The sequence below is a fragment of the Vidua chalybeata genome, chromosome 9 (genome assembly GCF_026979565.1).
Source record: "Vidua chalybeata isolate OUT-0048 chromosome 9, bVidCha1 merged haplotype, whole genome shotgun sequence".
Taxonomy (NCBI): domain Eukaryota; kingdom Metazoa; phylum Chordata; class Aves; order Passeriformes; family Viduidae; genus Vidua; species Vidua chalybeata.
In genome coordinates this window covers 10855757-10865256 of record NC_071538.1, presented here as the reverse complement: position 1 = coordinate 10865256, position 9500 = coordinate 10855757, and the positions used below count along the sequence as shown (strand labels likewise).

The following is a 9500-nucleotide window of genomic DNA, read 5'->3' as shown; positions in this document are numbered from 1 at the left end:
CTCCCCACTGGGTTCCAATGCCTGATAAAGCTCCTCTTCCAAACTGGACAGAATTTAACAATTTTGAGGAGTTTCAATTCATAATGTTGTTGCTTTTAATAATTTTATTTGGTGGGAAAATAGACTTGCCTAATTATATGAGGTTCAAGTGCAAGGGAATCCTAGGCCAGCTGCAATCTCCATTCCTGTTATCCTTGCAGACCAAATCTAGAGACAGGAGAGAAAACTGGATTATATCTAGATGGGCTTTTATGTTGGAAGAAATACCATTTTGCCTCATTGACATTGTCTGACCATGTTTTAGATTAAAATGCGCCTTAGAGTGGAATAAATAATATTCATCATTCTGACAATTAATTGAAATGAAATCTTAGACTCTGAATCCCAAGGAATTTCCTCTGGCATGCTGTCAAAGTGCTGGATAAAGTCTTTTAAGCTTATGCTGACCACTTTAGTATGTCACCTAAAGTAACTGCAAATGGCTTCAGGCATAGTTTGCCCAGTAGATCCCAGGCCCAAGTGATTACTTACCCAAAATGTGGAGGAGTACATCTGGCAGCCCAGCTGGTCAGTGTCCTGACAGATTTATTGGAGAAGAAAATGCAGGAGGCATGGCTAAGTCTGATCTTTAAACTCTCTGTCTTCTGATGCTTAAGGAACTCTTACCTTCTCAAGTATTTAATAGAATATTTAAACCAAATATCCAAGACCTAAAGACATCTCAGTTGTTTTGGGTGTTCTGTTACACTCTCAAGTGAGACCAGAAAGCTTGCTAGAGCACTCCAACTGAACATTTCCACTAACAATTGCTCTTATAAACTAAACAAAAATCAGTCAGATTTCAGAAAAGGCAAAATAAAGGGACTAAAGCAACTTACAGAATTTCCTCTGGATGTCTCAAGTTAATTGCAAATCCCGTGGCCTGGTATTTTAATTTCCATAGTCACAATTAAAGGCACAGTGATTTTGATGTCATGTAAGAGGGATGAAATAAATTTTCCATATAAATTAGAGTCTCCTTTTCAAGTTGTGTGATGTTTTTGCAGGCAACATGTCTTACTGCCTAATGAAAGCCAAAACCTGAACATACTGCAGGAAGAGTCACACATGCTGCAGCCATGTAGGTGTGCTGTTTGACTTCAATGACACACGAAAATATAAATATATTTGATTAAAGTTATTATTGTCTATTTAATAGACTTATAAACTAAAAAAAAAAAGAGAGACTCATATCCTAGTGTGTTCCATGAAAAGGATCTTCACGTGATCTTTGTTTTTACAGCTCTCATCCCAGCAATCAACTGTGAAAACTTGCATAAGTACTCTCAGTATGACTGAAGCTGCTCCTTTGTTAAACAGGGTATTACAAGTTAAAACTAGGGACAGAGATTCCTATTCAGGAAAATAGTGAACATCTTAATTAAAATTAAACATATATTAGCATTACTTTGTAAATCAAGTCTTACTTAAGCAGGTGACACTTCCAAAAAAGACTGTAATGAGGCCACCCCAATGCAAAGGCATATTAATATCAGGAGGCATCAGCAGGACTATAATTTCAAAATTCTGTAGGTATGACATCTGGAAAAATTATACTTCTGCTCAATGTTAGTTTGGCTGTCTGCACAAGAATTTCAGACCAGTAGCATTAAAAATTTATAAAGGAAAATGTATTCTTAATGTTAAATAATATAGACAGAAAACAATAAAACATTTTTTCATGAAACTGTGAAACAAATCATTAGGCTTTGGATTACTTTATATGTGTGCTTGTCACATCTTATTAGATGTTTTTATTAGATTGGTTTTATTATTAGATCTTTAGTAGGTCAGTCCTTTATTCTGTTGCAGGGTCTGTTTAGAACCTCACCCATAACTATCAATTCAACAAATCAATGTATACAGTATAGCATTGTATTATTGATCTGCAACACTATTACAAATAAGAATATAGATTTAGCTGTGGTCCACGGGTCAATATTTTTGATGTTTTAATTTGTTTCACAGTTCTACTGTTACTTTTCTCATCTATTAAGGCAGGCAAGAATGTTTCATAATATTAAAAAAAAAAAACCCAACATTTAGTTGGAAGGCCTTTCTAGAGAACAAAATCTGTCTTATTTTCTCTTCCCCGGTAATTTTCTATTATTGGAGGAACAAGAAGGAAAATTAATACCAATTTTAATCTATTTTCTCTGGCAAAAGAAAGTAAGAAATAGGCACAGCATGCATAATATGTTACCTGTGTTCTGTCAATTTGTGTTGTCTGAGGAGAATAGGCTGGCACACAAAATCTGGAATGGTAATTGCCTCCCTCTTCTGAACAGATCCGTATCTCCCTCCAGGAGGGAACCTGGGTGAGCCCTGGCTGGATCAGTAATTTCCCTGGGTGCACAGAAAGGTCTGAAGCCTACACTTTTTAAGAGAAATGGGGAGAGAGGCTCTGAGAGGGGCCTCCACAGACACTGCCTGCAGCTGCAGAGCTGAGGGTCAACCCACATCCCACATCCTGGGAGCAGCAGCAGAACAGATTTCTCATTCCACACCAAGGTTGGAGGCAATGTCTTCCTGAACAAGGCTGGTTTGGGGATGTAGGATGGAGAGCAGACCTGTTCCTGAATCCTAAAGCTAGGCAAGTATGGATAGAGCAGCTTCAGCTAAGTGGGTATGGTGGGTGGGCTTTCTTATTGCACTGAAGAAATAGGGCAAGATTTTGCCTGGGATTTTCTTGCAGAATACATAATCTGCCTTATCAGGTAGATGGAATTATTACCCATTCACAGCAACCTTTGCAGCTAGAATGCTCTTACTCATTCTCCTTAACAGAAACCTAGCACTCTGGTTTTGGTGGCACACTGAAAACATATTTTGATCTTTGTTGTGTTTCAGATGGCAATGCATTGTCTCCTTCCTGATCTTGGATTACAGTCCATACAGAAAAAAAAAATAAAGTGATTAAAAGTTTAAGTGGATTTATTTGTAAATGCTGCTTGTGGCCTTCCCATAATGAATCAGCTTTTCCCCTAAAATAATGCTAAGTACTAGTTAGTAAATAATCCATTTTCCCTTGCAAATGCTGCATTATGTACAGGAATAAAATATTGCTTTTTAAACAGGAGTGGATGTTATCACTTCAGATGTGCTTATATGTGCTTCCTGTGCTGAGATGCAGCCCAGCAATAACAATACCACAATTACCAGAATGTATAGTCTATAATGTGGCCCTGTGTAAATCAAGCCCCCGCTGAGCAGTCGCACACATCCTGCAGGATACCACTGCCATCCTCAATTGCTTCCGGTGAGCGCCCTGCATCTGCAGGAGGATTTCTGAGCCAGGCTCACACTGGCTTCTAACCCACAACACTGCAAGTCTCCTCCTCCCACGAAGATTCAGGCATAGAGCTGAAGCAGGTTTTGTTCATGACTGCCTAAATGGGAAACCAGAAAATCAGGCTTAGGGGAAAAACAGTTTTGATCTTTTAAAAATACTTATGGGCTTTCCAATAAAAGCAGAAAATTGTTGCAAATACTGCAAGGGAGAGTGTTCAGGATTTCAACTCAGTTGTTAAATTGCTAAAATAATGCATACCTGGAGTTTCCACACTGTGGAGACTTATATGTATGATCTTAGATACTTTATCATTCATTCCCTTCAGAAGAGAGCATCATTTTTTCTCTGTGCAAAATATATGAAAAGTAAACATTTTTGAAAGAATTTTGCAAAGTTAAAGAAAAAGCAAAGTCCAAACTAAACTAGAAATATGTTAGTTTAATTTCAAGACACATTGTAGCCATACAGTCAGAACAATCTTACAGGAAAACTCTGACTGTCATGATTCAGTTCAAGCTAACTCAAAAGACTGACTCAGAAATTAAATCTACTTGACCTGTTCATGACTTTGTATTTTTAGTTAGTTCTCAGGTTAGATACTGACTTTTTCAAACAGATGTTGAAACCAATACAAAGTTTCAAAATACTGTAAAGCACTTTAAAATATAATTTATAGATATGCCCCTTAAAAACAAAATAGGTGGCCATTGTGTTATTTGACAACTTTTAGAATTGGACTCAATAAGCTTCTAACTCTCATTCTACTTCATAACTGGGGGACAAATCATCTTTCCTGGGTATACATAATTTCCACTGAGTCTCTTACTAGCCAGAAGAATTTTAGTATGTTTTAAAATAATAATGTAGCAATTTAGAGGAAACATTATGCAAACCCTGTTATTTTTCTCTTTCTGATACAGGCCTACCAAAGAGAGATTCTGGCTGGAGGCAAGTCAATGCACTGCTTGCCTGAATGGTATTTTAATGGATCCCTTTTTCTTGCTGCTTTTGGTACAAAATGAATAAATGATTCAAACTCAAATTGTCCACTGCAGAAGCTGGCAGGAGTATTTCTTGTGCTAGCACAAATACCTGGATTTCAGAGGCCACTGAAGGGAGCAGGGCAGGGGTGCAAGAAGCACCATGTGGCCAAAGGTAGCTGAAGAAGTGGCACACACCTTCTCAGGGGCATGGCCAAGTCCTGCTGCACTTCAGCTCTTCTGGGACATACAGAAGTCATCCAGATCCCTAGAAACAACTCTTTCCTGGAAGTTTTATTGTCTTTTCTGTACTGTACAGGTGACATCTTACATTCCCTGTTACTGCCTTGTACCTTCTCTAGTCTGATCTTTTCTAGAAAGATGCTCAGAAACTTGAGCATCTGTGCAGGTCCCTCTGTAAGCACTTCATACCCTTTGGAATTAATAGTCAGCTGTAGATTAGCATAGGGCAGGGAGCCTGGCCATCCCTGGCTCTAGAAAAAACTAGGAAATTGGGGTCTGATGTGCCCTAGCTAGCCCAGGGTAAGTGGAAGCTGTCTTGGCTGAAGTTGTGGATGAACTATTCTGCTTGTCAGGATTCAGGCCGATTCCTGGTGAAGTGACTCAGACAAAAACATAAAACATGTGCCAGTGTTGGCACAGGTAACCCTGCTAGGAAATACACAGCTTTTTACCAGCCTGTCTGCTAAACCCTGAGCTGCCTCTTCATTTTTGTACAGGATTTGGGACAGTCACAGGCATGTGGATGCTGCTCTCGCTCAGCAGACAGACCCACCTTAGCTCACACAAGTGGTTTAAAAAAAGAGCTTGCAAACATGCAATATTTGGCTTATGAAACAATTATTAATTCTGTAATGATGCAGATACTTTAGTCAGTTACAAAATTACTTTTGCCTTATTTGTTGCAAATTTCTTAGCTGTGGCACCACCTTGTGGACATTGCTATGTGGAGTGAGAACTCGACTGGTGGCACCAAAAGCAAGTAACCCAGGCGTTTTGGAAAAACAGCTGTGGTCACACATGGTTTGCTAAAGAAGAGTAAAATAATTACAGTTTAAAAACTATTCCTAAAAATCCACCTGCAAAATAAAATGTATAATAAATACCATCATTAGTTTGCTCAGCTGTCTTTGCAGCTTTTACAAACTCTTCTGCCTGCCAGCCAAGAGGAGAGGCAGCTTTCAAAACTACTTTTGTTCCTTCTCAATTGACTAAGTAGCAGCATCCACAGTCCAGTTCTGTTCTTGCTGTACACGCAGACACGACTTTTACACCTGTCCCAAGCAACAAGACTTGCAAAGTCAAAATCATAATGCTGAACACTTGGAGAAAACCTTGGGTCCCACTCCATAAATGTAAACTCAACAGTGAGATTGGTGTCCAAGCTAAGCCAAAAGAAAAACAATCTCTGACAAAGATAAACTGGGGGATCTTTTAAATGCTTGCTGAAACACAAGCCAAACAAAAATAAATTTAAATTCCACTCTCTTGGCCATTAGATTCTCAGAACCTTTTGCAGCTGAGGTAACAGGGGGTTCCTGTTATGAGTTCCCTTATCAGCTACAGGCAAAGCAGGAAAGCACAGGGGAGCCAGGATTTCTAACACTGGATCTCCAAGCTGAGTGCAGCACACATTGTATCTGTCTGAGTCACCTTGGGGAGCATGAAATAAAACATTGAATTGCATTTTCTATTTCTCTCTCTTCAGTAGCATACAACCTGGTACTTGCATTAGTATAAAGTGCAGGAGGAGATGAAGACTTGGAGCAATCTCAGACTTGCTAAAATGAAACACTGAGCACTGCAGCCAGGGAAGCCAACTCATGTCCAGTGGAGCTCATCCCTCACTCTAGAACAGACACTGCTCTTGTTGCAGCTGGTGTCCCTCCTCTGCAAACAGCAGCATTGTACCTATTTTAGGAAAGAACTGAGAGTAAAATGTAATTTTTTTTCTTTATTATAAAATCAAAATATCTTTTAAAATATGACAGTGACAGCACTACTTCTACAATTCAGATATTTAAAAAATGTTTCTTAGAAATGCATTTTTATTTTCTCTGTTCTCCATCTCAGAAAGATGAAAGAGTTTATGCTGGTCATTTTTTTTCCTTTGGCATATTCATACAGTAAGTATTAAAGTTATTTTAATTTTTGTGCTTGGAAATTCCTTAGCATAAGTGCAGTGTTTTGAAAAAAAAAAATATAGGGCTTTCAAACTCTTAGTGATTATTCTCAGAGATCAACTATTGCTTCCAATTTAACTTAAATATTTATTTTGGAAATATATAAGGCATTGGCTACCCTTTACTCACACTGAGTGTAGAGATTCTCTTTCTCCTCAGGCACCATTAATGTGAATTTGTTCTTCATTGCAATTAAGTTGCATAATGCATCCTCATTACTGCATGTATCTGCATGGAAGTTTTCATCCACAAAACTGCAGGAGCTGTTACTGTAAACATGGGATGAGTGACACAGAAAAGACTGAAACAAGTTTATTCTTATACAGAACTCAGTTTTAAAAAATATCTTATTTCTTTTTTTTTTTTTTGAGCACATGAAAATGTCATATTTGTGTCAATCACATTCAGCTTATTTGCTTTCAGAAAAAAAAGCTAATAAACTGTGAGACAAAAATAACCTTAAATCTCCAAAGTGGTACTTTTTCCACAGACTTGGAACTCCCTAGAATATTTTAATTATCTCTTTCCTAAAAGCTAACAAAGTAGAATGGCACCAGATTAAAATAATTTTCTTTGCCTTTCTGCTAGAACTGATTTCTTGCTGAATTAGCATATCAACCCCAAAACCAATTTCCACAGCATCAGTGACCTTATGTCACTTTATGTATTACAGCAGCAAGAGAGAAATGTTTTCAGAGAGCTGTAACAGTTTAAAATTATTCAGTATAAATCCACTTATTGAACTGGTTACATGCAGGAGACAAAGCCCTGAAATTATGTTGCTAACCTGTATGGCCTAAAGTCAGATTTGTGCATTTTTAAAGGCTGCACCAACTGACACAGAGCTGTGGTGGATATTACCAGAAAATGGGATGGAACAGGCAGAAATCTGTTCAGGCTGGAAAATCCTGGGAGAGAGAGAATGAACGAGAAAGCAGCAGCACCCCCAGGATGAGATCATGGGGGACACAGCCCTCTGTGGGAACACAGGGAGAAGTGGAGAAAGGGACCAAACCCTACATGAACATTTCAGGCGGTCCTTTAATAAGAGGAGAATTTTTTCGGGTGAAATTCAGTAAGTCAGCAAAAAAGGATGGATAAACCCAGACTCTTCAAGCCCAAATGCAGAGCCAGTTTGGTCTACATAAAAACTAAGTGCACAGCTCTCTAGCAATCAAAAGACAAGGTAATATTATTATGTTATTTAATACTTTTTACAGGGAATGAAGGTTGCATAAGCCTCTACGCTTATTAGACATTAGATTTAATTTCCTGTATTACTGAGAAATGGGTGACTTGGAGCTCAGCCAAGCTTGGATAGATATAATAGGTTACACATTTATAAAAGGGAACCAATACAAGTAGGAACTGCTGCTAGAGGTGTCAATTTAAAGTAATACTCTCCCCCCCCAAAATCCCATCCACACAGGGCAGAGGAGACTGAATCAGAGATGTGCTGTAAAAGCATTAAGTCAGGGGAAAATGGTGCAGAGACAGCAACCAATGACTAAGTACATTTGACCTTCATGTGTTATTTTCTTCTGAAGTCTTAATTTTATGGTTTCAAAATGGGCTCATCCCCAGCAAAATCTAATGTCCTCTAATAATTACCACAGGTGTTATTTATACATTTATGCTTTGGTCTGTCAGACCCAATGTGATTCCATATATTGATAATAAAGAAAAAGGTTATTTACCTATTGTTTCACTTGCTGAAGTGCAAAACCAAAATGAAATAAAATGCTTTATAATCTATATATTTCCTAATTACTTCTGCAATGTTGGTCAATTTCTTGTTTTCCAGTGTGGTTTCCTCTTTCCTTAAGAGGCAATATAAAAGACAAAGAATTTTCAAAAGAAGGACCTGGGGATTCTCAATACTGCAAGTTAGCTCCTTGGAATTTTCATAAAGAAAAAACACAGGTGAATCTCCCTACCACTATTCAGCTGATTAAAAAAAAAAGTATCTTTGCCTTTCAACATAAATCTTGTTTCAACATAAATATTTCTAAACTATGAAAGCCCTTTGTGAATTTCATCTTCTTTCTTATTTTGAAGATACTGTAAGAATAGTTACAAACCAAGTGCCATAGAATATGCAATGTAATTATGTTTTGATTTTACATGGCTCAAATTATGATATTTTCAACTCCTTGAGACATATTATGTGCTTATTACTGAAGTAATAAGTCAAAATAGATTGTAATTTGTTAATATCGGTAACAAAGTAGCAAGGAAAGAAAGTGTGGAACAAACCAGCAAATAAATTCTGCACCGTAAGGCACCAAGTATTAATTTCTAGAGTAAAACATATGTGAAGATTTTACAGAGCAAGGTTAAACTAAAAAAAAAAGTGTGTTCAGATAGAGAGAGGTTGTTACCATCTGCAGTCCAGCTGAAGTGAGAGAACATTATGAGTATTCAGTGTCATTAAGACCCCAGTAATTTCTATTTTGCATTTTCAAGTGAAATATCACTCTGATGAGACATTCAGAATACTTAGCAACTCCTATTATGCTTTTTCTGGGCCTCAGCCATCTGGATGAATTTCTGGGGTCACAGCCTTTGCTCTCCTTAGGATTCCTCCACAGTCAAGTTGCAGCTAAAACACTGACAAGACACAAGCAAACTGCCTCAAATATTCCCAGTGTGGAAGCATCTCCAGAGATCACTCAGCCCAAGCCCAGTTCAAAGCTGGATCACCCAGGGCAGGGTGCTCGGGACCTTGCCCAGTTGAGTTTGGAGTTTCTTCAATGATGTGAACTTCAAAACCTCCCTGGGCAGCCACAGGCCAGATGCTCCTCTTGTCCACCCTCACAGCCCTTTCCTGCCCTCCCTCCAGCATGTCCATGTCCTTCCTGCTGTGGAGAGCCCAGAACTTAGCAAAGCACTCCCACTGAAGTTTTATTAGTGTTGGGCAAAGGGGAATGATCACCTCCTTTGACTTCCTATCAATGCTCTTCCTAATTCAGCCCAGGATGCTGC

At 38.3% G+C, this 9500-nt stretch overlaps 1 long non-coding RNA gene across 2 annotated transcripts; it reads right to left on the bottom strand.

The window, feature by feature from the left end:
- Positions 1–2712: 2712 nt before the first annotated feature.
- LOC128792298 (uncharacterized) lies at positions 2713–8682 on the bottom strand. Of its 2 annotated transcripts, none has more exons than XR_008432356.1 (5): positions 8213–8682; positions 6645–6784; positions 6052–6259; positions 3590–3676; positions 2713–3428 (listed from the first exon to the last, which is right to left on the bottom strand). It is a non-coding gene; the product is annotated as an uncharacterized LOC128792298 (long non-coding RNA). The 2 variants fall into 2 exon arrangements; XR_008432357.1 differs by having other exon boundaries at positions 6052–6243.
- Positions 8683–9500: the final 818 nt, after the last annotated feature.